Here is a 7677-nt window from a genome sequence, read left to right on the forward strand (position 1 = left end):
GACACTATAACACACTGAACTGTTACAGTAGTTCACCTCCTAGAGAGAGACACTATAACACACTGAACTGTTACAGTAGTTCACCTCCTTGAGACACAACAGTACACTGAACTGTTACAGTAGTTCACCTCCTAGAGACACTATAACACACTGAACTGTTACAGTAGTTCACCTCCTAGAGACACTATAACACACTGAACTGTTACAGTAGTTCACCTCCTAGAGACACAATAACACACTGAACTGTTACAGTAGTTCACCTCCTAGAGACACTATAACACACTGAACTGTTACAGTAGTTCACCTCCTAGAGACACTATAACACACTGAACTGTTACAGTAGTTCACCTCCTAGAGACACAATAACACACTGAACTGTTACAGTAGTTCACCTCCTAGAGACACTATAACACACTGAACTGTTACAGTAGTTCACCTCCTAGAGACACTATAACACACTGAACTGTTACAGTAGTTCACCTCCTAGAGACACTATAACACACTGAACTGTTACAGTAGTTCACCTCCTAGAGACACTATAACACACTGAACTGTTACAGTAGTTCACCTCCTAGAGACACTATAACACACTGAACTGTTACAGTAGTTCACCTCCTAGAGACACAACAACACACTGAACTGTTACAGTAGTTCACTATGACACTATAACACACTGAACTGTTACAGTAGTTCACCTAGAGACACTATAACACACTGAACTGTTACAGTAGTTCACCTCCTAGAGACACTATAACACACTGAACTGTTACAGTAGTTCACCTCTATAGAGACACTATAACACACTGAACTGTTACAGTAGTTCACCTCTTAGAGACACTATAACACACTGAACTGTTACAGTAGTTCACCTCCTAGAGACACTATAACACACTGAACTGTTACAGTAGTTCACCTCCTAGAGACACTATAACACACTGAACTGTTACAGTAGTTCACCTCCTAGAGACACAATAACACACTGAACTGTTACAGTAGTTCACCTCCTAGAGACACTATAACACACTGAACTGTTACAGTAGTTCACCTCCTAGAGACACTATAACACACTGAACTGTTACAGTAGTTCACCTCCTAGAGACACTATAACACACTGAACTGTTACAGTAGTTCACCTCCTAGAGACACTATAACACACTGAACTGTTACAGTAGTTCACCTCCTAGAGACACAATAACACACTGAACTGTTACAGTAGTTCACCTCCTAGAGACACTATAACACACTGAACTGTTACAGTAGTTCACCTCCTAGAGACACTATAATCTATGAACTGTTACAGTAGTTCACCTCTTAGAGACACTATAACACACTGAACTGTTACAGTAGTTCACCTCCTTAGAGACACTATAACACACTGAACTGTTACAGTAGTTCACCTCCTAGAGACACTATAACACACTGAACTGTTACAGTAGTTCACCTCCTTATAGACACTATAACACACTGAACTGTTACAGTAGTTCACCTCCTAGTGACACTATAACACACTGAACTGTTACAGTAGTTCACCTCTTAGTGACACTATAACACACTGAACTGTTACAGTAGTTCACCTCCTAGAGACACTATAACACACTGAACTGTTACAGTAGTTCACCTCCTAGAGACACTATAACACACTGAACTGTTACAGTAGTTCACCTCCTAGAGACACTATAACACACTGAACTGTTACAGTAGTTCACCTCCTAGAGACACAATAACACACTGAACTGTTACAGTAGTTTCCTCTTAGTAGAGACACAATAACACACTGAACTGTTACAGTAGTTCACCTCCTAGAGACACTATAACACACTGAACTGTTACAGTAGTTCACCTCCTAGAGACACTATAACACACTGAACTGTTACAGTAGTTCACCTCCTTGAGACACACAACAGTACACTGAACTGTTACAGTAGTTCACCTCCTAGTGACACTATAACACACTGAACTGTTACAGTAGTTCACCTCCTAGAGACACTATAACACACTGAACTGTTACAGTAGTTCACCTCTTAGAGACACTATAACACACTGAACTGTTACAGTAGTTCACCTCTAGAGACACTATAACACACTGAACTGTTACAGTAGTTCACCTCCTAGAGACACTATAACACACTGAACTGTTACAGTAGTTCACCTCCTAGAGACACTATAACACACTGAACTGTTACAGTAGTTCACCTCCTAGAGACACTATAACACACTGAACTGTTACAGTAGTTCACCTCTTAGAGACACTATAACACACTGAACTGTTACAGTAGTTCACCTCTTAGAGACACTATAACACACTGAACTGTTACAGTAGTTCACCTCCTAGAGACACTATAACACACTGAACTGTTACAGTAGTTCACCTCCTAGAGACACTATAACACACTGAACTGTTACAGTAGTTCACCTCCTAGAGACACTATAACACACTGAACTGTTACAGTAGTTCACCTCTTAGTAGAGACACAATAACACACTGAACTGTTACAGTAGTTCACCTCCTTGAGACACTATAACACACTGAACTGTTACAGTAGTTCACCTCCTAGAGACACTATAACACACTGAACTGTTACAGTAGTTCACCTCCTGAGACACAACAGTACACTGAACTGTTACAGTAGTTCACCTCATTGAGTGACACTATAACACACTGAACTGTTACAGTAGTTCACCTCCTAGAGACACTATAACACACTGAACTGTTACAGTAGTTCACCTCTTAGTGACACTATAACACACTGAACTGTTACAGTAGTTCACCTCATTAGAGACACTATAACACACTGAACTGTTACAGTAGTTCACCTCTTAGAGACACTATAACACACTGAACTGTTACAGTAGTTCACCTCCTAGAGACACAATAACACACTGAACTGTTACAGTAGTTCACCTCCTAGAGACACAATAACACACTGAACTGTTACAGTAGTTCACCTCCTAGAGACACTATAACACACTGAACTGTTACAGTAGTTCACCTCCTAGAGACACTATAACACACTGAACTGTTACAGTAGTTCACCTCCTAGAGACACAATAACACACTGAACTGTTACAGTAGTTCACCTCCTAGAGACACAATAACACACTGAACTGTTACAGTAGTTCACCTCCTTGAGACACTATAACACACTGAACTGTTACAGTAGTTCACCTCTTGAGACACTATAACACACTGAACTGTTACAGTAGTTCACCTCTAGAGACACTATAACACACTGAACTGTTACAGTAGTTCACCTCTTAGTGACACTATAACACACTGAACTGTTACAGTAGTTCACCTCCTAGAGACACTATAACACACTGAACTGTTACAGTAGTTCACCTCTTAGAGACACTATAACACACTGAACTGTTACAGTAGTTCACCTCCTAGAGACACTATAACACACTGAACTGTTACAGTAGTTCACCTCCTAGAGACACTATAACACACTGAACTGTTACAGTAGTTCACCTCCTAGAGACACAATAACACACTGAACTGTTACAGTAGTTCACCTCCTGAGAGACACTATAACACACTGAACTGTTACAGTAGTTCACCTCCTTGAGACACATAACACACTGAACTGTTACAGTAGTTCACCTCATTGTGACACTATAACACACTGAACTGTTACAGTAGTTCACCTCCTAGAGACACTATAACACACTGAACTGTTACAGTAGTTCACCTCCTAGAGACACTATAACACACTGAACTGTTACAGTAGTTCACCTCCTAGAGACAACTATAACACACTGAACTGTTACAGTAGTTCACCTCCTAGAGACACTATAACACACTGAACTGTTACAGTAGTTCACCTCCTAGAGACACTATAACACACTGAACTGTTACAGTAGTTCACCTCTTAGTGACACTATAACACACTGAACTGTTACAGTAGTTCCACTCCTAGAGACACAATAACTCACTGAACTGTTACAGTATTTCATGTCTTAGTGAGAGACACAATAACACACTGAACTGTTACAGTAGTTCACCTCCTTGAGACACTATAACACACTGAACTGTTACAGTAGTTCACCTCCTAGAGACACTATAACACACTGAACTGTTACAGTAGTTCACCTCCTAGAGACACAATAACACACTGAACTGTTACAGTAGTTCACCTCCTAGAGACACTATAACACACTGAACTGTTACAGTAGTTCACCTCCTAGAGACACTATAACACACTGAACTGTTACAGTAGTTCACCTCTTAGTGACACTATAACACACTGAACTGTTACAGTAGTTCACCTCCTTGAGACACAACAGTACACTGAACTGTTACAGTAGTTCACCTCCTAGAGACACTATAACACACTGAACTGTTACAGTAGTTCACCTCCTAGAGACACAATAACACACTGAACTGTTACAGTAGTTCACCTCCTAGAGACACTATAACACACTGAACTGTTACAGTAGTTCACCTCCTAGAGACACAATAACACACTGAACTGTTACAGTAGTTCACCTCCTAGAGACACAATAACACACTGAACTGTTACAGTAGTTCACCTCTTAGAGACACTATAACACACTGAACTGTTACAGTAGTTCACCTCCTTAGAGACACAATAACACACTGAACTGTTACAGTAGTTCACCTCCTAGAGACACTATAACACACTGAACTGTTACAGTAGTTCACCTCCTAGAGACACTATAACACACTGAACTGTTACAGTAGTTCACCTCCTAGAGACACAATAACACACTGAACTGTTACAGTAGTTCACCTCCTAGACACACAATAACACACGGAACTGTTACAGTAGTTCACATCCTGGTGACATTATAACACACTGAACTGTTACAGTAGTTCACCTCCTAGAGACACAATAACACACTGAACTGTTACAGTAGTTCACCTCCTAGAGACACAATAACACACTGAACTGTTACAGTAGTTCACCTCCTAGAGACACAATAACACACTGAACTGTTACAGTAGTTCACCTCCTAGACACACAATAACACACTGAACTGTTACAGTAGTTCACCTCCTAGAGACACAATAACACACTGAACTGTTACAGTAGTTCACCTCCTAGAGACACTATAACACACTGAACTGTTACAGTAGTTCACCTCCTAGAGACACTATAACACACTGAACTGTTACAGTAGTTCACCTCCTAGAGACACTATAACACACTGAACTGTTACAGTAGTTCACCTCCTAGAGACACAATAACACACTGAACTGTTACAGTAGTTCACCTCTTAGAGACACTATAACACACTGAACTGTTACAGTAGTTCACCTCTTAGAGACACTATAACACACTGAACTGTTACAGTAGTTCACCTCATTGTGACACTATAACACACTGAACTGTTACAGTAGTTCACCTCCTAGAGACACAATAACACACTGAACTGTTACAGTAGTTCACCTCCTAGAGACACTATAACACACTGAACTGTTACAGTAGTTCACCTCCTAGAGACACTATAACACACTGAACTGTTACAGTAGTTCACCTCATTGTGACAGTATAACACACTGAACTGTTACAGTAGTTCACCTCCTAGACACACAACAGTACACTGAACTGTTACAGTAGTTCACCTCATTGTGACACTATAACACACTGAACTGTTACAGTAGTTCACCTCCTTGAGACACAACAGTACACTGAACTGTTACAGTAGTTCACCTCCTAGAGACACAATAACACACTGAACTGTTACAGTAGTTCACCTCCTAGAGACACAATAACACACTGAACTGTTACAGTAGTTCAACTCCTAGAGACACAATAACTCACTGAACTGTTACAGTATTTCATGTCTTAGAGACACAATAACACACTGAACTGTTACAGTATTTCACCTCTTAGAGACACAATAACACACTGAACTGTTACAGTAGTTCACCTCCTAGAGACACTATAATCTATGAACTGTTACAGTAGTTCACCTCCTAGAGACACAATAACACACTGAACTGTTACAGTAGTTCACCTCCTAGACACACAATAACACACTGAACTGTTACAGTAGTTCACCTCCTAGAGACACAATAACACACTGAACTGTTACAGTAGTTCACCTCCTAGACACACAATAACACACGGAACTGTTACAGTAGTTCACATCCTAGAGACATTATAACACACTGAACTGTTACAGTAGTTCACCTCCTAGACGCACAATAACACACGGAACTGTTACAGTAGTTCACCTCGTAGACACATAATAACACACGGAACTGTTACAGTATTTCACGTCTTAATGAGAGACACTATAACACACTGAACTGTCACAGTAGTTCACCTCTTAGTGACACTATAACACACTGAACTGTTACAGTAGTTCACCTCCTTGAGACACAACAGTACACTGAACTTTTACAGTAGTTCACCTCCTAGAGACACAATAACACACTGAACTGTTACAGTAGTTCACCTCCTAGAGACACAATAACACACGGAACTGTTACAGTAGTTCACATCCTGGTGACATTATAACACACTGAACTGTTACAGTAGTTCACCTCCTAGAGACACAATAACACACTGAACTGTTACAGTAGTTCACCTCCTAGAGACACAATAACACACTGAACTGTTACAGTAGTTCACCTCCTAGAGACACTATAACACACTGAACTGTTACAGTAGTTCACCTCCTAGAGACACTATAACACACTGAACTGTTACAGTAGTTCACCTCCTAGACACACAATAACACACGGAACTGTTACAGTAGTTCACGTCTTAATGAGAGACACTATAACACACTGAACTGTCACAGTAGTTCACCTCTTAGTGACACTATAACACACTGAACTGTTACAGTAGTTCACCTCATTGTGACACTATAACACACTGAACTGTTACAGTAGTTCACCTCATTGTGACAGTATAACACACTGAACTGTTACAGTAGTTCACCTCCTAGACAACACAATAACACACTGAACTGTTACAGTAGTTCACCTCCTAGAGACACAATAACACACTGAACTGTTACAGTAGTTCACCTCATTGTGACACTATAACACACTGAACTGTTACAGTAGTTCACCTCCTAGAGACACAATAACACACTGAACTGTTACAGTAGTTCACCTCCTAGAGACACTATAACACACTGAACTGTTACAGTAGTTCACCTCCTAGAGACACAATAACACACTGAACTGTTACAGTAGTTCACCTCCTAGAGACACTATAACACACTGAACTGTTACAGTAGTTCACCTCCTTATAGACACTATAACACACTGAACTGTTACAGTAGTTCACCTCCTAGAGACACTATAACACACTGAACTGTTACAGTAGTTCACCTCCTAGACACACAACAGCACACTGAACTGTTACAGTAGTTCACCTCATTGTGACACTATAACACACTGAACTGTTACAGTAGTTCACCTCCTAGAGACACTATAATCTATGAACTGTTACAGTAGTTCACCTCCTTATAGACACTATAACACACTGAACTGTTACAGTAGTTCACCTCCTTATAGACACTATAACACACTGAACTGTTACAGTAGTTCACCTCCTAGAGACACTATAACACACTGAACTGTTACAGTAGTTCACTCCTAGAGACACAATAACACACTGAACTGTTACAGTAGTTCACCTCCTAGAGACACTATAATCTATGAACTGTTACAGTAGTTCACCTCCTTATAGA

The sequence above is a fragment of the Oncorhynchus nerka genome, unplaced genomic scaffold, assembly GCF_034236695.1.
Source record: "Oncorhynchus nerka isolate Pitt River unplaced genomic scaffold, Oner_Uvic_2.0 unplaced_scaffold_930, whole genome shotgun sequence".
Classification (NCBI taxonomy): Eukaryota; Metazoa; Chordata; class Actinopteri; order Salmoniformes; family Salmonidae; genus Oncorhynchus; species Oncorhynchus nerka.